The following is a 22,378-nucleotide window of genomic DNA, read 5'->3' as shown; positions in this document are numbered from 1 at the left end:
TCTTGCTCGAACCCAGATATCCCACTTGTTCATCCATGGCCAATTCTGTTGCCACTCTCTCTGGGAGCACTATTTGCCACTCTGTGCGACATTCTGGTTCCAAATACTTGCAGCAGTACAACATTCCTTCCCAGACATCAAACTGATCCCAGCTGTTTAGCAGCCTTCTTTCTCATTGGTCAATTGACTCAATTTGCTCATGGTTGGATAAGTGATCACTTAGTTCCACTGTTTTTCATGTTCTTGTGTACATTTGGAGACCAGCTTCCTCAATGCTACTGTGCATGCAGGAGAGGTGCATTTCTCAGGATGGCAGGGATCCCAGCCTTGGAGGATCCGTATCTTCCTCCCTTCATCCCTGCTACCCACTAGGGCTTATACAGGGAAAACAGGATTGGCATTCCCATTCTATACACCTGAATGGTAGTGGACCTTAATCTTGAACTTGGCCAACAATGCAGCCCATCACTGCTCCAAGCTTTGCTGTCTCCAGGTATACCGGAGGGTTGTCACCAGTGACAATCACAAATGTCACCCCGATTAGATATTCCGCAAAGTTCATCATGGACAACACTAATGCCAATAGCTCCAGTTTGAATGTAGTGTACCTTTCCAGGTTCTGCTCTGCTCTTACTACCACAAGCTTCTATCAGTATAGAGCACAAATGGTTTAACGAAGTCAGCATACACCAACACTGGAGCAATCACCAAGTCCTCTTTTAGTTGGTTAAATGCCACCTTGTGAATGGTTTCCCAAGTCACTGTTTGGTTCTTGGCTCCTGCCATAGCTCCTCTGAGTTGAGTGTGCAATGATCCAGCAGTAACAGCTAGGCTGTTGTTGGAACACTTATAGTATTCCACCAGGCCAGAGAAAGCCTGCAACTCTGTGCCTTGGATAACAGCTATCTTATTCAATGTGGCCCTCACTACGTTTCTGAACAAGAGGTACTTCAAGCTGGACATCAAGAGGTGACACTTAGTTTCAGGCCAAGCTTCTCTAGTCACTGTAAAGCTAGATGTAGTCAGGAATTCTTCCAGTGCCTGGGAGAACACAAAGATGTTGTCCAAATAAATCATGACAACATCAAAGTTAATTTACCCCACCATTCTCACAACACCTGTTGGGATGTGGCTGGAGCATTGGTGAGGCTATTGGCTAATCAAGAGTACTGGTATAGACTGATATGGAACACGATTGCCATTTTCTCCTGCTCCGTCTCAACCATGAGAATTTGACAATATCCCATTGCCAGATGAAAGATATCTTGCCCAAGGAGGCAAAACACTCCTCAATGCAGGACAATGGGTACATGTCCCATACTATGCAGTTGTTGAGTCATTAATAAACAATGCAGAAACACAATAAAACCATATTCCTCTGTACCAGTAAAATGGCTTCTAAGTGCAATTATGACAGACTGATCTCAACTTGCACCTCCATAGGTTGCGAGCAGAAAAAACGGCTTCTGAACATGTTTCAGCAGCACTTGCATGTTATTGCAGCACTCCCTTACTTTCCTCAAGGTAGAGCTTAGGAGGGATATTCCGGTAGGACTCCTGGTTGTGCAGCAAAATTCCTCCTTGTGTTGTGAGACACGTTGTCTCCTACACATCAATTGTTGCACTCAATGTTCTTCACCATCAGAAGAACCTCTACTTGTACCTGGACCTACAGGGTTAATGGGGAGTTCGGGTCCAGTAACAGCGTTACTCGTTGGTGGCCTCCATTCACTATGAGCATCACAGGTACAAGTTGTGCCAGATCAGTCCGCACAAAAATAAAAAACATGGAGACTTTCTGAAGTAGGCACCTCATGTCCTGAAAACACGTTTCACAACAGATCAGCAAGGTTATACCAGTGAATAATCAACAATCCAAGAACACTGGAGGACGGAATGTTTAATTAACAGGACTACTGAACCAGAGCTGTGTCCCAACTGGGTGCAGCCACAGAACAGACTTTGGAGATGTAGAACCCCAGACACCTACTGGGTTCTAGAGTACAAGTGAAAAAACTGTGTGGTCTTATATAGTTGCGGCTCATGGACAATGGTATGAAGTAGACCAGTATTGGGGAAATTGCCTGAAACCTTAACAGAGGTGCAGAGTCTAACACGCCGGTGATTTTTACCCGGGACCCCACATGGGAGTTTTGGCTTAGCTGCTCCCAATGTGCAGGTGGTGGTCCTCTGCAATGTGCTGGCAGCTGCCTACTAAATATCCTGTAGAAGTCTGGACTGGATAGCACCGACATGGAACCGGACCGGATAGCACCATGGAACCGGACTGGATAGCACCGACATGGAACCGGACTGGATAGCACCGACATGGAACCGGGCTGGATAGCACCAGCATGGAACCAGACTGGATAACACCGGCATGGAACCGGACTGGATAGCACCAGAATGGAACCGGACTGGATAGCACCGGAATGGAACCGGACTGGATAGCAACAGGAATGGAACCGGACTGGATAGCACCGGAATGGAACCGGACTGGATAGCTCCGGAATGGAACTGGACTGGATAGAACCGGAATGGAACCGGACTGGATAGAACGGAAACGGAACCGGACTGGATAGCACCGGAATGAAACTGGACTGGATAGCAACAGGAATGGAACCGGACTGGATAGCACCGGAATGAAACTGGACTGAATAACAACAGGAACGTAAGTGCACTGAGGATATATTGATGGAATAACAGCAGGAGCTCAAATAATATCACCCAGCAGGGCTGAGGACAATATTGCACTGGCAACTGGCTTAGCGCTGTAAGCTTCCTTAAATACTCCTGGCTAGCCAGCGATTGGGTGTTGGAATCAGGTGACGGCAGACTGAATCCCCGTTGGCTATAGAGGAGTCACCTGATGAAATCCAATATGGCTGCGCCCAGGTACTGGAGCTGGAGGGTGGTTAGCAGCACAGCGGCCAGCGGAAAGATGCTGACTGCTGACGCTGCAGGTGTAGCTGTTGGTAACCGTCAGCGAGACAGACCATTGGGTTACACTGCGGCAGAAGAGAGGAAACGGACGCCCCTGTAACACTGGAATAACCTCCGGAAAGGAAAATGACAGGGTCTGTTTCTGGGGTCTCTGGTTGAGGTTGTGACACCTACCCCCTTGTGAGGGAGGTGTTCTCCATTGATATGCACCACTGTCCTGCTGGAGGAGTGACTTTTACCATATCAGGAACATTGCAACAGAAGCTGGGTCCTGGATGAGAACGTCATTGTCATCCACCAGACACGGTTATCTCTCAAAGGAGACAACAAAGTCGTGTTGTGGATGGGAATGTGAATAGGACCCACTACATGAAGGAGAGAGCAACCGCAGAGACAAAATCACTGCAGACCCCCACTACACCAGGTAAGTGACTGACACAGGTAATTGTATGCAGAATGCTTTATTGTGTACGTAACAGGCACTAAAGATAATATAGCAGAACACACGCATACCAAAGGCAGGTCTACAATTGCAGGTACTCTCTCATATTGTGGTAACACAACAACCTACCTTAGTTCACACTTCCTCCTCACCCAACCCTGACTTTCAGTACAGAATCATCACTGCACATTTACACATGGGGGGAGTATTATAGGCCTAGTGTCTGGAGTAACCAAAGTTTACCATATACATTCCAGCCTGGTTATTACATATACCCCACATCACACATCATAATGACACACCTATTGTGCAGTGTTATTACAATTTGACTTATGATGCAGAGCTAGGGAACTTGGTTACAATTTCTTTACAGGGGGTAGGACACCTCCAGTTCTAGCTGCTCTCAGTTTAACAATGAGTATTGTGGAGCACAGAGCTCACACCCCAGTTCTTATCAGTCCCAGCAACACCTTCTGCAGCTGCTCCTCCACGTTGCACAACCAAACAGGCTCACTACTATCTGTCCCCATCAACAGGTCCATACCAAGTGCAGGGCTCCATTATAATGACTGACATAGCACTATCACTACTGTCATCTCCATACATTTCCTATACTCTAATATACACCTCACATACACACAGGCCACTAGCCCTGCACAGCCTCTTAATGCCTAGAGGGAAGGGCAGTCCTTCCAGCCATGGTTCCCCGGAGGTTTCCCCCACAGGGGGTTTTTCCTCTCCTGAGTGCTGAAGGATGACTCTCTGTGAGTCATGAGGCTTCCACCATAATGGTCCTCCTATAGGACAAGCCCATAGGCCCCAACAAGATTATAAATAAAGATTTGACCTCTTTCCCCCCATATATGTCTCTGTGTCTTTATTTGAGTTGAAGTTCATGGGGTGGTGTAATCTGGGCTGAAAAGAGAGGGGAGGGCATCAGCCATTACCCGGCGTATAGATCCTGTGAGTGATAACCAGGGACATGATGCAGAGGAACATGTCACCGAATAGAAGAGGGACCATGAGGGATGAAGCTTCAGTGCCTGACACCAAGATGGCACCATCTGGCAAACTGATCCCTAAATCTGACATCTCTGGCTAGTGTGATGTTATACACAGCACATACAGTGACTATAACACAGTAATAAGGACACTGATGCTGTGTGTGTGGTTACATGTACCTGCAGTATTATATGTCCCCATCACATCTGTAACGTCTGCTACCCGGTAACCACATAACCATGTGACTGTGCCGGTATAGGCGACCTATAACAAGGACGGGGATAGCAGCTGTAAGCAGGAGCAGACTCGGTATAGAGGGGACAGTGCTGCCATCCGGCACAGTCCTGTGTTATATAAAGGCTTATTTATTAGCTCAGCACAACTGTGTGACAGATGGAGGACATATTAGGCCTATGTGTATGAGTGTACAAAGTCACACACTGACAGCGCCTACATCACATATTACATACTAATATCTCAAAAACATAAAATCTCCAAAAGATGCTTTTGAATGTAATATTTTCTGCAGTCACAGACGTGTTCTCCAACCATTGTCAGACAACATGATCATAAAACATGGCCTTATATACTCAGCTACAGATACAGTGCAGCACTAATACATGTCCTTATGTACAGAATGGGTCAGTATAGCTACAGAGTAATGTCCCATTATTACATATATTTCCCCTCCTCCACAGTCTGCATTACCCCATGTGATTTGGTGTATCTGCTCCCAATCCCAGTCCCTGCTTTCAGTAACACTCACTGACCAAAGCCCCATTTATATATTCTAGTTACACATCATAAGTTCCCCAAATGCACTAATCTATAACTCTGGATACTGAGTCAGACCTGTACGCGATTCTTATAGTTGCTGAGTCTTTGGACGCAGCAGTGATTAGAAAATATTCTAATGCTGCCGGAGGCATCTGAGGACAAAAGGCTCCCCGAAGACGCAACATCAGATCATCCAGGAAATCTGTGCTGGAAGATGCAGGCCATGACCTTGGCACTGCCAAACTTCAAATGGCTGCAGCATGTCAATCATTCTACAGCTTAGGGGCACTGTGAGTGTACTTACAGATAGAGACCTTCACAAGCACTGTGCAGATACTGCGAATACGAAGACTTTCTAAAGCTGGGTACACACTGAACGACATGTGTACCCAGCGATGTGACTGACGACTCCCCCGTCTATGGGCCGACAGATCGGGGCGGCCAGTACACACTAGACGATTCGGTGCCCGACCGCCCAATGTGTCAGCTCCTGCCACATCTCGCTGCATGGGGTAGTCAGTCACAACGTCAGGTTGAGCTGCATGTAGGGCTGTCCTGACAATGCGGCTGACGACCCCAAGAGAGTGCGCACCGCCCGGCATAGAGGGAATACACTTAACGATATGAACAATTTGTTGTTGGAATCGAGTGACCCGGCATTTCAACCCTGATCACGAGAAGGGTTGAACACGGGTTCAACCTGGCTCGTGATGCAGTGTGAACGGGTAACCTGGGTCGCGGCGTCCCGAGTCCCCTTCTCTGCACAGGAAGCGGCGGCACTTGGAGATGAGATCATCTCCAAGTACCAGCTCATCACGTGACGCCAATGCCGTAATCGACCTGGCAATAGAGCCGGGTCGGGCCGCCTGTCTGACAGGGGTCTCAGCCGGATCGCACCCAGGATGAGCTCGTGAACATCATCCTGGATGCGACCTGGCTATCCAGTGGAAAAGGCGTATGACATGTTTCAAAAGATCCACAGGTGAAGCTAATTATTTCACTTGTGATCCTGTGAGGAGACCTGGAAGACATGAACTGTTTGGGGTCCTGAGGACCAAGTTTGAGAACCTGTGGCCTAGGACATACACTGGTGGTAACTGGTGGTTACATTATACCTTTGGTAACTGCCTCTGAAAAATGGTTATACTCCTATGTTTGGGGGATTGCTGGTGCACATGGGAATGTATGTGATGTGATTACAGAGTAGTGGTGTCACGTTACTTTCCTGTGCCTACTATTACTTTACCATCCCCCTAGTCATTCAGTTCCCATATTCCTCTCTCGCCTACAACGAGCATCACCTGTGTTGCATGAATCAGGAACGTGAGGGGACTGTGGGGGATGTGGTCATTATTGCATGTGCCCCTTTTATATTGTCAGTGTGTATATTATAAAGGGTATTTGTGCACCTAGTAAGTCACTACCTCACATCAAATGTGGGTGATACAGAAGCTGCCCTACTGACAGCACATAACAGCTCCCAAGTACTGACACCTCCTGAGATCCTGTATAAGAAAGATCCTTTAGCTGGGAAGTGACTCTGCGACCACCCACTAACCATAGAGTGCCCCTGTAAGGCTGGGTACATACAGGAGCGACGGGCATTAGTTCTGACATCGGAACGAATGCCTGTGCATCCTCACCGAACAACTTTAATGAACGACGGAACAATCACCGTTAGCTCATTAATTAACAATGCACTGGCCGCAAGCGATATTGCTAGGTTAAAACTGGCGACCATCGCTAGCGACTGCGGGAGCACGCAATCAGCATGATTGGGGAGACTGAAGGGGAGAAGCCTGAACAGTAAAGCCGGGTACACACTGGAGCGTTGTCGGGGCAGATATGCCGGTTCGTACCGACATATCGCCTACATCGCGCATATACACTGAGAGATGTAGGCAATATGACGTTACGAACCGGCATATCTGCCCAACAACACTCCAGTGTGTACCCGGCTTTACTGTTCAGGCTTCTCCCCTTCAGTCTCATTTAAATATTTCATCCTGCAAGTGCGGCCATCCGGCATTTAGCTACAATCACTCTGATCCGCCCAACTTCTCCCATCAGGTTATTGCCCACCCCATAGATGCCACCCCCTGATGTGCAGGCTCAGGTGCTGACTGTATAACTGGGGGCATTAGTGCAAACAGAAGCATCTACCCTGCGGAGGCGTATTGTTAGACCCTGGTAACTAAACTCATGCTGTCACCTGCTGGGAAGTAACAGGGAATCAGTAGCAGGAACACATGCACGTTTACATTATTTTCTGCATATTAGTAATAATGTATATTAATAATAATGTATATTATGTTATACAGCACCTTATTATACATGTTACCACAGTGCCCATGTGTAATTGGCACATGCAATCACAGGGTCTGATTCAGAGCCGGACGCTATTTGCGCTCGCTCGTTCAGAAGAAGGGGGTGGCTGATTAAATGAACTGTTCGCTCTTTGCGGTCTGTTCACGCCTGTATGTCTGAACGAGCGAACAAAACATGTGGTCGTATTTTGGAGAAAGACGCCCCCTGGCCGCTCGCATCATACGTCATGTCCGCTATTTGATAGATTAATCAAGTACATCGAACAGCGTATGAACTGCTCGCTATTCTTGTGGTTGGTTTTTCCTACCGCAATCTTGCGAGCAGTTCTGACTATAAAACAACCAAGTGACGTGGTCAGTGACGCTGCTGTATTAATTATGCACACCCTTAAAACGCCCGTTTTGACCTTTAAGCACGCCTGCGTTCTGATCTCCACTCCCCGTTTTCAAGCACCTTCCCCTGTTACCACCCACAAACGCCTCCTCCTGTCACTCAAAATAGCAGGCATTCGCTATTTAGCGAACAAACGATTTTCGTCCGCACTGACTGGTTCGCGCATGCGTATTACAATCCGTACGCATGCGCAGATGTGCGAACATCGCTCATAACGAACAAGCGGCCGCTTACGAGCGGCTCTGAATGAAGCCCACAGTCTTTGGTAATTGCACAGCACCTCAAGGACAAGATAAGGTGCTGTGCCCAGGGGAAGAAGATGGCCGCCGACTGCAGAAGGCAGAATAAAAGATATCCAGGCATTCCCTGCTGATAGTGCATTAGTCAGATATTTGTTACATGGAAAAATAGAGGCATTAACCATTCATTATAATAACTATGGCCACACAAGGACCCTCATTCAGAGCCGTACGCTCTGAGCAGAGCGCACGCTCTGAATGAGGGCCGCCCTCCTAAAAAATGGAGCGTCCTCCTGGACGCTCGTATAGCTGTGGGTCACCACCCACAGCCTATACGAGCGTGCAGTTTGATGGCCGCCATGGTCTTAACCATCGCGACCATCGAAACTGCGAGCCGGAGCCTGCGGTTGAGGTTTTCAACCGCAAGCTCCGGAGTGATTTTGGCTCTATCAGAGCCAAAATCACTCCCACTGACATCACTAGTGATGTCAGTGGGCCGGCTTATGACGGGAGGCGTTCCCGTGGGAACGCCCCCGTCAGGGAGGCACGCCCCCAGCACGCCCACCAAAGGGGGCGTGCTGTCAATCAACATCGACAGCACGCCCCCTTTGATCAGACACAACGAGCGAAGGAAAGTCCTTCGCTCGTCGCGTCTGGCGCATGCGCACGATGGAGCTCCCTCCGTCGTGCGCATGCTCAGTGCAGAACATCGACCCACTTGCGAGCGGACAGCCGCTCGCGAGTGGGTCTGAATCAGGCCCAAGGTGCGGTATTAGACCAATGTATTGTATGTACAACAGTCATTACAAAGAGTGGCGATTTGGTGGTTACTATACAATACAAATCCCAATCTGTGATAGTTACTATACAAAATACAGAGTACAAACCCTGGTGACCACCGCACAATGCAGCCTCATACACTGGTCCTACTCTAAATGAGCCCCAAAGTCTCTACATCACTCTGAGGTGCATATTCAATTAGACGGGAAAAGACCCGTACTTTTCACATGCCGGACTTTTCGCCGTCATCGCTGGTTTTCCATGCGAAAAAGTATTGCGCGCGTTCCCGCTTATCCCCATATTCATTTCCTAAGGACTCGAAAACGAATCCCGGCGAAACTCCAACAGGCAAAAAGTGCTGTCAGATTTGGGGAAATCAGCCTGACACCCCCAAAAGATGCGCTAACATTGGGGATCATGGTAGATGCCCTTGAATAGCCCTGCTGAATGTATTTGGGGTACTTAAATGCTCTCATTAGCTGCTAATTAGCATCTTTGAACAAGTGGTGAAGAAAAGCATTTAGCAGGTTTTTTTTGTAAAAATAACTAGTCCCAGCAAATTTGGGGTACATGAAAATGGGTGCAAGCATGGTTAAAAATTGCAGGTCTTCAAAGCGTGAAAAACGCATCTTCAGCAAGCACCTGCAATCCCAAAACCACCTCCCCATACTTGCAGACCCCCCAAAGTCTATATAGCTAATTTTTAAGTTTGTACCCCAACTTTGTACTTTTTCGCCCCCTTTTTCAAAGTAATTTTTTGGGGTGTTCTTTATTTTTTTTTAGGATTTTTTTTACACAGTTTACCTTTGGGGACCTGTCCTAAGGGTGCAGGGTGGTTTCCCCACCTTTGGACCCCAAAACCACAATTCTGCACTTTTTTCCGACAACTATTCATAGGCGAAACTTTTCCGCTGGGTACATTGGTTTGCGTTTTCGCACCGAAGAAAAGTCGCCACAATTGAATACAGGGATAAGTTTCAGCTGGCGAAATGACGTCATCGGCGAAACTTTTTTGCTGAAAACGGCTTTTCACCGCTTTTCTGGTCTGTATGCAGATTTGGTGGCATCTTATACTGGAGAGTACAGTAATGGTGTAATGGTCACATAAGTGCAGCTGAGGCAGACCTGCATGGAAACGCAGGTAATCCTGTCAGTAGCCTGAGGACTGGTGCAGCTACATACTGGTGATGATGGCCGCCAGCAATAGCTCTCCAATTCTGATTGGCTGTTTTCAGAATCACCACTAAAGCAGAGAGTGATGACGTTATTGCTCGTGCCTATACTATATGATCTCACACTTGCCTACTTTTGAGAGGTCCCTTCCTAGAGTTCCCTACGGGAAGGTGTAAGTGACAAATGCAGGGGTCTTAACAACACAATTTGTGTCCACATGGTCCCAACTCCACTCTGCACAGTGCCCCAAAATGGGATGGGGCTATGGTGATGCAATTAGCCTCAAATCATGTCATCAAGCCACAGTCCTACATCACTAGTGACATGGGCGGATTCCGGGAAAGGAGTCCTCGCCGGCATGCCAAGAGAGCAGTCAGGTGTGTATGATTTTGTGGGAACAGCAATGAAACAAGTAACTGCAGTCACACATGGAATCTAACAGAATTGAGCTATGATGGGGATACCTAATGGTCACAAGCTACGTCTGTTAATTACTTATATTTAGATCACTTGTATCACTTAAACTCCTGACGATTTCCGCATATACAGCACTATAATATAAATCTAATACTTATGTGACTGCATTGTGAGTACTACGGAGATCGTGTCATGTCCTGGCCATCAGTAGCCAAATAATAGTTACAGTCTATAAACAAATTATTACATTCAGTACACTGTCTCTTTTAGTGGTTATGCTATACTGATTTTAATTTCAGATCTTTTAAAGCTTTATACATCTTTGTGTGGATCATTGTACAAATATTTCCATTTCATGATTACATCATGTGACTACAAATAAATTAATCAGCAGCGGTATAAATATCCAATTCCTTGAGGGTAGCACTTATACTCTGATGAAGTTACACACAGTAACGAAACGCGTGAGGAGCTGCCAAGGGCTGAGAGATGACTGTCACCAGACCGCCGCCACATACACCTGGGTGTCACCTTTTTACCATCACAAAACTTATGGATCCTAAAGGCGTCCATACATCAGGAGGATCACCTATCTAACCGGACAATCAACCGTATCTTACTATCTACACCAATCCATTCACTTGGGTCCATATGGGACTATAATATCCAAAGGTAATTATACCACTTATGTACCCACAGCCTCCATAATACAGCTAATTAGCTATACGATAGGTAAGGTAATTATCAGTCAATGACTGTAAAGTTATTGACTGTAGCTAAAGTAAAAACACTGGTTTAATACAGCTCACTGCACACCCATATAGTGCTACTATTGTTTCTTATGGTTAACATTATTGATATGATGTGATTTTAATATGTATGTTTAGTTTATTGTCATTGATAATGAATGTTTTATTAGTGTACAGCGATCCACATTTATATTATCTGTAACACAAATATATGCAGTTTTTGTGCTACCTCTGTCCAGGACAAAGGGCTTTACCCGCCTCTGTACATGGAGGTAATGGGTCTCAGTGACACACAGCACCCTCATTCCCATTACCAGGCTCTTATCCTGCAGCAGCAACGTCACTGATACTGGGGTCCTCATCCTCTTACATAAACTGACAATACAGCTACTCCTGCAGGCACCAATGTCCTCTGCTCAGTAACCACTGCACTGCCCACTTCATGCATTTATTCTACAACAACTTCCTCCCCCAGAGAAAGCTCTATACATCCCCCATCAGGGTTTATGGAAAGATACAAGTTGCCTAAGAATACCCCACTGTGACACCCCCCTCTCCGAAGTTCAACTTCACGCATCAGAAACTGCCCCTTTCCTGCTCCTCACCTTGTGTAGATGCAGGGTGGGGTGGGGGGGATGTCAGTGCTGCTCTGACTGCTGCTACCCCTGGTCAGTGATAGGCTTGGAGTGTAGTACTACGCTGTGACATCACAGTCCAGCACCACACTCACAGCCTATCTCTGACAAGGAAGAGCAGCAGCCATCAGCACACAGAGTGCGTTCACTTATATTATTAACATATTCCTTCACATTGTCAGACAATGAGGAAAGGGGTATATTTATCTTACATCTATATCTTATATCAATACACAAGTTTTGGAGATAACCAGCATTACTTCTCTCACTCTCTATAGTTGCCCCACAAATGCGCATGGCAACCACCACCCACCTTGTCTTCCAGAACCGACAACCTGTGGAGACCTCACACTTTGTCTCTGCTAACATCTAATAGAGACTCACTTTGCTCCAATCTATTCACCAGTGTCACCACCCACCATTACTCCTGTCCCTCTCCAAGCTCCACCCACACACACGCACACACATAGGGATAATCCATCTTGACTACCACAAGTCAATCATGGAGAAAGTAAATCTCTTCATTCTACAACCCTTGGATTTTGACCTCTTTGCCTCCTATCTCAGGCCAAACCACCTTGAATCCTCACATCCCATGGAGTATGACCAACCTACCTTTATCCACTTGCTGATAGGGACCACACAATTTGCTTCTGCTCAATTGTACATTGGGACCACCAACCTTGCCTCCTTGTCCCGCCACCTATTGAGTTCAGGTCACCTTGTGTTCTGCAACCTCTTCATACTGGCCAGACCACCTAACTCTTCACACTAACCATCACATCAGGACCACCCGTCTTTACTCTCATTACGCTGTCAGTCACAGTCTGCTACTTGTGCAGACTTCTGTCTATCTCTCCTTCCCTGGTTGGGTGAGAAATGTCACTTGGTGACATCTGGCTCAGCATTTACTGTTACCAGCATTCCCTGCATTATGATGTCACTGGTTACCAGGCAACCAAGCCAAACATTGCCCAGTGATGCTGCTGTCTCCTGCAGGATGTTGTTAGCTGGGTAGTTTTAGGTTTTCATCCTGAAACATTTAATGACACTACTTCTGCAATGTATTACCCCACCAGGGAATCAGGGCTGTAGATGTATGTCCATCATAAGTGTACACAACAAAAGACCTCACTTGTTTCAAACATAAAATACACATTAGTGTTCTTGAATTTGCATTAAAAATAGAAAGGGCTTCATTAAAATTACCTTTCTTTTCCTTCCATAAGGTGACAGCAGTGGGGGCTCCCTCCTATCTGCATATAGTGTCAGGGTTAGTGAGGAACAGTCTGCAAAGAACAGGGGACATGTGGATGAACATACAGAATAGGGAACATACAGATGAAGGAATAAATAAGAAAAGAAGAATTTCCTCTATAAACATGTAAACACTGTCTATATGTGATAACTATGGGCCTGATTCAGACCCACTCGCGAGCGGCTGTCCGCTCGCAAGTGGGTCGATGTTATGGACTGAGCATGCGCACGACGGAGGGAGCTCCGTCGTGCGCATGCGCCAGACGCGACGAGCGAAGGAAAGTCCTTCGCTCGTTGTGTCCGATCAAAGGGGGCGTGCTGTCAATGTTGATTGACAGCACGCCCCCTTTGGTGGGCGTGCCGGGGGCGTGCCTCCCTGACGGGGGCGTTCCCACGGGAACGCCTCCCGTCAGAAGCCGGCCCACTGACATCACTAGTGATGTCAGTGGGAGTGATTTTGGCTCTGATAGAGCCAAAATCACTCCAGAGCTTGCGGTTGAAAACCTCAACCGCAGGCTCCGGCTCGCAAATTCGATGGTCACGATGGTCTCGACCATCGCGACCATCACAATGCACGCTCGTATAGCCTGTGGGTGGTGACCCACAGCTATACGAGCGTCCAGGAGGACGCTCCATGAAAATGGAGCCCGGCCCTCATTCAGAGCGTGCGCTCTGCTCAGAGCGTACGGCTCTGAATGAGGGCCTATATTTGTAACCATTATTATTATTGACAGCAGATTATGGGAGAACCAGTAACAATGGTGACAAGTCGGTCATCTTCACAATGATATGTACCAAAGCTCTGGCCCACTCTAGCTCAGCCCAATCAGCTCACCGTTAAGTGTCAGACATGGAGCCTGGAAACCAGCTTCCCATGTTACACATAGGGCTCTTGTTCTTAGCGTCCATTAGGTAACTTCAGCAAGTAAAGCAATGGACATATTTTCCACTGGCCCTCTGGACTATGGAGTCCCTTTGTCTGACATATTTAAACAAATAAATATATTTAAAGTATACAGTATAAATACCAGGGATTTGCAACATAGGCTGGTACTTGTTTCACATTGTTTAGTTACAAGTCTGTTGGTGCACAATTGTATTAAATAAACTTAAAGCATATTTTTCTTTAGATGTTTGCCTAGACGTCAAAATAGTTGCCTATGGCCATGGTACTGGAAGCAAGTGACAAGGTGATGTGTAGTCTGGTGGTGACTGACCCAACAGTGGGTGTGGCCAAATAGGTTTAGCTGAAAAAGCTGTTGGCTAGATTTAGGTTATGGCCACATTTTGTGTGTGTGTTTGTGTGAGGAGTGTGCGTGTTTGTGTGAGGGGTGTGCGTGTTTGTGTGAGGAGTGTGCGTGTTTGGGTGAGGAGTGTGTGTGTTTGTGTGAGGAGTGTGCGTGTTTGTGTGAGGGGTGTGTGTGTTTGTGTGAGGAGTGTGCGTGTTTGGGTGAGGAGTGTGTGTTTGTGTGAGGAGTGTGTGTTTGTGTGAGGAGTGTGCGTGTGTGAGGAGTGTGTGTGTTTGTATGAGGAGTGTGTGTGTGTGTTTGTGTGAGGAGTGTGTGTGTTTGTGTGAGGAGTGTGTTTGTGTGAGGAGTGTGCGTGTTTGTGTGAGGAGTGTGTGTGTTTATGTGAGGAGTGTGCGTGTTTGTGTGAGGAGTGTGTGTGTTTGTGTGAGGAGTGTGCGTGTGTGGAGGGGAGTGGAGTTAATGCTGGTGCCGTATGGGCCTGTAAAGTATTTTATTTCTTCATTCAGACAGAAACCAAGATTGAGCTCTAGCAAACATTGTGGGGTCTTCATTTAGATGGGGAATAAAAGGACTAAATGTCCCTACAAATATACAATTCAAGGGAGGACAAATGGACCCATAAGCAGCAGGCTGGAGAGAACCCTAAATACAAATGGAGGATCAGCTATTGCAATTTTTATCTAATACTACTCTAAGAGTGGTATTCAATATGGGAGCGAAAAGTCCGTGCTGGACTTTTCGCTCCATATCGGAGAATATCTGGGATAAAGTATCGGGCGCGCGCCCGCTTTATCCCTGTATTCAATATATAACCTCCGAAAACGGGAACCTGCGAAGTGGGATTTGCGTAAAAAAAATTAATTTACCTGAAAAAAATTGTAGGACCCACCTAAAGTTTTAAAAACATGGGGGAACACTATGGGTACCCCCGTTTTAGCCTGCAAATGAAAGTCGGGGATTTAAATAGCTGCGGCAGATGTTTTTTTCCCGACATTGAAGAAGTGATGCAGAAGAGCACTTAGGTTATTTTTTTCGTTTTTTTAAGTGGTCCCATCAAATTTGGGGTACATGAAAATGGGTACTAGCATATTTTGATGTCCCTAAAGTAAGTTTTTTAAAATTCTGCAATTGTGCACCTGCCGCTATAAATCTATTCTAGAAAACACCTGCCGCATACTTGCAAAATAGCCCTGAACCTATTTCCCTAGTTTTAAACAATTTTTTCCCTTTTTTTTTTTTTTCACCCCAATTTTTAAATTAATTTTTTGGGGTGTCCCTATTTTTTTGACACAGTTATTTTTAAAATGACATTCCCAGGGGTGCAGGCTATTTTTTTTAAGCCTGCACCCCTAAACCCCAATTCTGCACTTTTTTTCGACACCTATTCAATGGTGAAGAGTTATCCCCGTTTTTTATCAAAGACTTTTCGAACCTGCGAAAAGTCTTTGAAATTGAATATGGTGTAAAACTAAAACCTGCGATAATGACATCATAGGTGCGATATTAACGCAAAAACTGAGTTTTCGCTCCATATTGAATTCCCCTATAAGGCAGATATAATTATCAAAAATTGATTTATCTATTTGTGTAAGCGGGTAGGCTTGCCATATCAGGACCTGTGTAATTCACATGTCCCAGTTTAAAGGGAGTATGAGAAGGTTTTGGTACAAATACATTGAATTTTGCACAGCCATTTGGGGCCTATCCACTAGGCGACCTGAAAATATGAGATATGGTAAGAACTTACCCTTGTTATCTCTATTTCTACGAAGTCCATAGGGTTCCACAGGATACCTTGGGGTATAGGTGTGACGTCAGTCGCAGGGCACCAAAGAGTTAAGCTTTCAGCCTCCCAGGATGCACTAGGTCCCCCTCCTATACCCCGCCCCCGGGCCAAGGCACCTCAGTTAGTTACCAAGCCATAGGCCGGAGGAGGAGAAGGAAGAGAGAGAACAAAGATCTGGACACATACAAGAATCACATTCTCACCAGAGGGAGACGGAAAACCGGTGACCAGAGCAAAGCCCATCTGCAGCACAGGTGCGACAGGGCGGGAGTCCTGTGGAACCCTATGGACTTCGTAGAAATAGAGATAACAAGGGTGAGTTCTTACCATATCTCATATTTTCTAATTCAGGGTCCATAGGGTATCCACAGGATACCTTGGGGATGTCCCAAAGCAGTATCCTTTAAGGGTGGGGACGCTCCTGTGCAGAAAGGAGAATCCGCCGCCCGAAGGAAGCATCCTGAGAGGCGAAGGTGTCAAACCTGTAATACCTCACGAAGGTATGGACAGAAGACCACGTAGCAGCCTTGCAGATCTGAACTGCCGAGGCACCACGTCGAGCTGCCCACGAAGGACCCACAGACCTAGTGGAATGAGCCTTCAGAGAAGGAGGGACTGGTAGGCCTTCATGAAGATAAGCTTCAGAAATAGCCATACGGATCCAGGCTGCCAAAGTTTGCTTTGAAGCAGGCCAACCCTTTTTACAGAAGCCATAGAGGACAAACAAAGCGTCCGACTTCCTAAACGAAGAAGTGCGGTCAACATAAGTCCTTAAGGCCCGCACAACATCCAAAGAGGCCTCACCCACGGAAAGACCCGGTGAGTTAAAGGCCGGAACAACTATTTCCTCGTTAACATGAAACTGGGAAACAACTTTGGGAAGAAACTCGGGCCGAGTGCGGAGCACTGCCCTGTTCCCATGAAAAACCAAGAAAGGGGGTCTACAAGAAAGAGCCCCTAACTCAGAAACACGTCTGGCCGAAGCAATGGCCAGAAGGAAAACAGTCTTAGCTGTTAGCCATTTAATATCCACTGAGCCCAGTGGTTCAAACGGCGGTCCTTGGAGAGCCCTCAGGACCACAGCCAAATCCCAAGGCGCCACAGGTGGAACAAAGGGCGGCTGAATACGGAGAACACCTTGCATAAAGGTGCGCACATCCGGGATTGTAGCAATCCTACGGTGAAACCAGACAGATAGGGCCGAAACCTGTACCTTCAAAGAAGCAAGGCGAAGCCCATGATCTAGCCCCGCTTGTAGGAAGGCGAGAATCCGAGACAGACGAAACTCCCGCGGTGCATAACCTCTCGGTCGACACCACTGGAAGAACGTATGCCACACGCGATGGTATATCCTCGCGGAAGACGGTTTCCGAGCTCGTAACATGGTATGCACCACAGAGCTGGAAAACCCCCGGGACCTCAGCATGGCCGTCTCAACAGCCACGCCGTCAAAGACAGCCGAGTCAGGTCCGGGTGAAGACAAGGACCCTGAGACAGAAGGTCCGGTCGTAGCGGCAACCGCAGAGGACTGTCCACGGACAGACCCTGAAGGTCTGAGCACCAGTGCCGTCTGGGCCACGCGGGAGCTATCAACAGGAGCGTCCCTCCTTCCTGTTTGAATTTCCGGATTACCCGTGAAAGAAGGGAGACCGGAGGGAACAGGTATGCGAACCTGAACGTCCACCGGACGGACAGAGCATCCACCAGAGACGCCCCTTCGTCTCTTGTGCGAGACCCGTACACCGGCAACTTGTTGTTGTGCCGGGACGCCATGAGGTCGATTTCTGGAAGACCCCACCTGTCCACCAGTAGTTGAAAAACGTCCGGGTGCAGGGACCATTCCCCTGGATGAACGTCCTGGCGACTTAGAAAGTCCGCCTCCCAATTTAGCACTCCCGGGATGAAGACCGCTGATATGGCCGGAAGATTGCGCTCCGCCCAAACCAGGATCCAAGAGACCTCTACGAGAGCCGCCCGACTGCGAGTTCCTCCTTGCCTGTTTATGTAGGCCACGGTGGTAGCATTGTCCGACTGGACCTGCACCGGGTGACACTGGAGAAACCGCTGTGCCTGCAGGAGAGCATTGAAGACCGCACGGAGTTCCAAGATATTTATTGGAAGCTCCGCTTCTGTCGACGTCCACCTGCCCTGGAACAAGTGTGGACCCGAAACTGCTCCCCAGCCCCGAAGACTGGCGTCCGTTGTCATCAGGACCCAATTTGGAACCCAGAACGGACGTCCCTTGTTGAGGTGGGTCGTCTTTAACCACCACGCAAGGGACAGGCGAACCTCCGGGGTGAGCACAATCGTCTGGAACTTCAGAGACTGAGGCAGCCCGTTCCACTTGGACAGGATCAGGTGCTGCAGAGGTCTGGAGTGAAACTGGGCGTATTCTACCATGTCGAACACCGACACCATGGAGCCCAGTAACCTCATCGCCGAGTGTAAGGACACCCGGCGGCTGTGCAGACAACTGCGCACCCTTGACTGTAAAGCAGAGATCTTGTCCTCCGTCACGAAGATCCTTTGCTGTCCCGAGTCCAATAAGGCTCCAAGATGCAGAATCCTCCGAGACGGGATTAGAGTGGACTTCTGCCAGTTGATTAGCCAGCCGTGCCGTTGCAGCAGTGCAATGGTCAGGTCCAAGTGGTGTAACAGGAACTCTGGAGATCCTGCCACCAATAACAGGTCGTCCAAGTACGGCAACATGCGGACTCCTTGCAGCCGCAGAGAAGCCGCCATGACCGCCATCACCTTGGTGAAAACACGTGGTGCTGTCGCCAGGCCAAAAGGTAACGCCCGAAACTGGAAGTGGTCGCTGCGGATTGCAAACCGAAGGAACTCTTGATGGCGCAAAAGAATAGGGACATGCAGGTAAGCGTCCTGTATGTCCAATGACACCATGTAGTCCCCAGGTTTCCAGCGCCAGAATGATGGACCGTAGGGTCTCCATCCGAAACTTCGGGACCCGCAAAGACTTGTTGAGTGCTTTGAGGTTGAGAATCGGACGATATGACCCATTGGGTTTCTGTACCAAAAATAGATTTGAATAGAAACCCTGGCCCCTCTGGGAGAATGGAACAGGCACTATAACTCCAGCCTGGAGCATAGTGTGCAATACCTTCCGCAGCTCCGTAGCCTTGTTCCGGTCTGATGGTAGACCCGTGGTGAAGAATCGAGCCGGGGGTCTGTGCCGGAAGGAGAGGGCGTACCCGTGGGAGACCACCTCCAGAACCCAAGTGTCTGTCGTAGTGAACGACCAACACCGGGAGAACTGCAGCAGGCGGCCTCCCACCCTGGGATCCCCCAAGGGGAGACCCGGACCGTCAGGCCGCAGGCTTGTCATCTGGCTTGGGGGCCGGACGTCTGGTACTCCATGCCTGTTTCCGGGGCTTGACCGATTTCTTAGGGCCAGCCTGTCGAGGAAATGACTGTGGTTTGGGCCTGCCCTGGGCCCTAGATGACCGAAAGGACGATGGTCCAGAACCAGAAGGAGCAGCGGCCGACGGGAGACAAGCAGATTTGGCTGCCGCCAGCGTGGCCACAATCTTATCCAGATCCGGACCGAAGAGAACTTCTCCGGTAAACGGCAACGCTTCCAGACCTTTCTTGGAGTCTGCGTCCGCCTTCCAGGATCGCAGCCACAAGGTGCGACGAGCAGCTACCGCTGCTGAAGAAATTCTAGACACCAGAGTACTAATGTCTAGAGCCGCCTCGTTGATGTAGGTGGCCGAATCACGGAGATTGCCAATCAACTCCGCCTGTTCGGCCGGACAGTCGGATTCAAAAGAAGCCTCTAATGAATCCGCCCAGCGCTCCATCGCTCTGGCAACCCAGCAAATGACCATAGCCGGCCGTGCTGCCCCCCCTGCAAGGGAATAAGCGGACTTCAGGCAGATTTCTACCTTGCGGTCCGTAGCATCCTTAAGGGAGGACATGGATGGCATCGGCAATGTGGCACTACGGACAAGACGGGTCACGTGAGAATCCACCTGTGGAGGGGATTCCCACTTAGCAAAATAATTATCCGCGAACGGATAAGCCACCGCCAGGCGTCTCTGCGGCTGGTATCTTTTGCCAGGTTGTTTCCACGCCTCCTCTAAATGGTCCACCAACTGACCCGAAAGAGGAAAGACTGTGGCATCGCCCTTCACATCTTTGAAAAAGGCATACTTAGATTTAGCCGCTGGGGGAACTTCGTCCTCAATCACCAAGGCTGTGCGGACCGCCCGAATAAGTCCAGGAATATATACTTTGGACTTAGCATCAGTATGGAGAGGTTCCTGATCGTAAGGATCCAGAATCTCCCCATCATCAGACGTCCCTTCGTCATCCTCATAAGGAGCGGACAGAGACGCCACCGGCCTTTTATGAGGCCGCATCACAGACTCCCCTTGCAACACATCCGACAAGTGCTGTACAGAACTCGTCAGGGAGTTAACCCACGCTGGCTCCTGAGAACCCGGGAGCGGGGAAATAGGGAGACTGTGGGGTACCACCAATTGTCGTGGGAACCCCTGCATGGGTGACGACACCACAGACTGCTGGGACAAACCCATCGGAGTAAACGCGGGCTGCGGAGCTAACTGGCCCACTAAAGCTGTTAACGCCTGAGCGAAACAAGCCCAGGGCGGCTCCTGTACCGGTGCTGTAACCGTAATAGGCCGCGCCATGGACAAACACTGCCGGCAAAGGCCCTCCGCGCTACCCTCCCCCTCCGCTAACGGTACTTTGCACGTGGTACACTGTAGCCGGAGGGGAAAATCACTTTCAGACATGATGGCACCACGTATGTGACCTCTCTCACCAATTAAGTATTAAATAGGCGAGAGACCACCCTGCAGCACCGCACCGCAAGGGCTTTAGCAGAAAAAACAGGGACAGTAATAAAGCTGACAGTTTAGAGAAGAAAAGTTACAGGCAGCGCTAGCACAGTCACATACAATGCAGAGAAATAACAATTCCTGCACTAACAGCGCTGATCACTCAACTACACAGACACAGGGCCTGATAGGACACAGCGCTGCATACACAGACCTGAGCCACAGCGGAGGAGAGGTATGCGGGGGGACCCAGACCACGATGCTTCCTTCCAGACTTCCAGCAGCGTTCACCATGCGTTGCAGAGAAGCTGGCCTGGGGGAGGAGCGCTGACACAGGACCAGTCAGCACAGTGCAGAGAGGGCTGTGTGCAGCGGGGGAGGCGCCGGCTGTGAGACAGGGAAGGCACGCTCCCCTGGCATGCATTTAACCCCTGGGACGCCGCAGCGCTACCGCTCTGCTGCGGTCCGCTGTCCCAGGGGGTAGTGGAAAGCGCAGGTTCAGTACCTGGCTCCACGCTGCAGCCAGTCCCCAGGGAGCCCCCTGCCTGGGGACTTAGGACCATGTGACCAGCGGGGACCCACCACGGGACCCCGCTGCTTACCTTTGTCCCCCTTGGATCCGGCCATGGTCCGGAACATCTGGGGTCACCGCTAGCTGTGACCCCAGATGCTCACCAGCATCCCCGGATCGGTACCGGCGTTCTGGTACCGGCGGGGGTGTAGGGAAGACAGCATGGACGTCAGGACTGACTGTCCATGCTGTACATCCAGATGTGCAGCCACAGCTGCACTGAAGAAAGCTTCAGGGGCTCTTCTAGCCCCCACTCCGACAGGTGCACCCGACGCCGGCCGGGCACCAAACTAAACTGAGGTGCCTTGGCCCGGGGGCGGGGTATAGGAGGGGGACCTAGTGCATCCTGGGAGGCTGAAAGCTTAACTCTTTGGTGCCCTGCAACTGACGTCACACCTATACCCCAAGGTATCCTGTGGATACCCTATGGACCCTGAAGTAGAAAGACTGAACGTCGAGCGTTCAGACCTTCGGCGCTCACTGAACGTCATTCAGTGCAGGAGTCCAACCTCCTATCTCTGGAACATGCCGATAGTCGGGGTCAGCAAGGACCCAGTGTGCACGCGCATCGCTGGCTATCCATTACGCGACTTTGTGAACAATGTGATTGTTCACAAAGTCGTGTAATGGATAGGCCCCTTAAGATAAGATCAATTGGGCAAAAACCGGACAATTATTATTAATCAGGGAAAGCACCCGCCACTCATACCTGCCAACCAAATACTGTTATAGCTGTTATGGCTTTCTCCAGAATAGTAAAAATCTTGGCTGAAACATGATAGTTAATTGATGTACTGATGTTTTAAATATTAT

Source organism: Taudactylus pleione, unplaced genomic scaffold (assembly GCF_031769625.1).
Source record: "Taudactylus pleione unplaced genomic scaffold, aTauple2 ptg000946l, whole genome shotgun sequence".
Taxonomy (NCBI): Eukaryota; Metazoa; Chordata; class Amphibia; order Anura; family Myobatrachidae; genus Taudactylus; species Taudactylus pleione.
Note: the sequence above shows the minus strand (reverse complement) of the source record.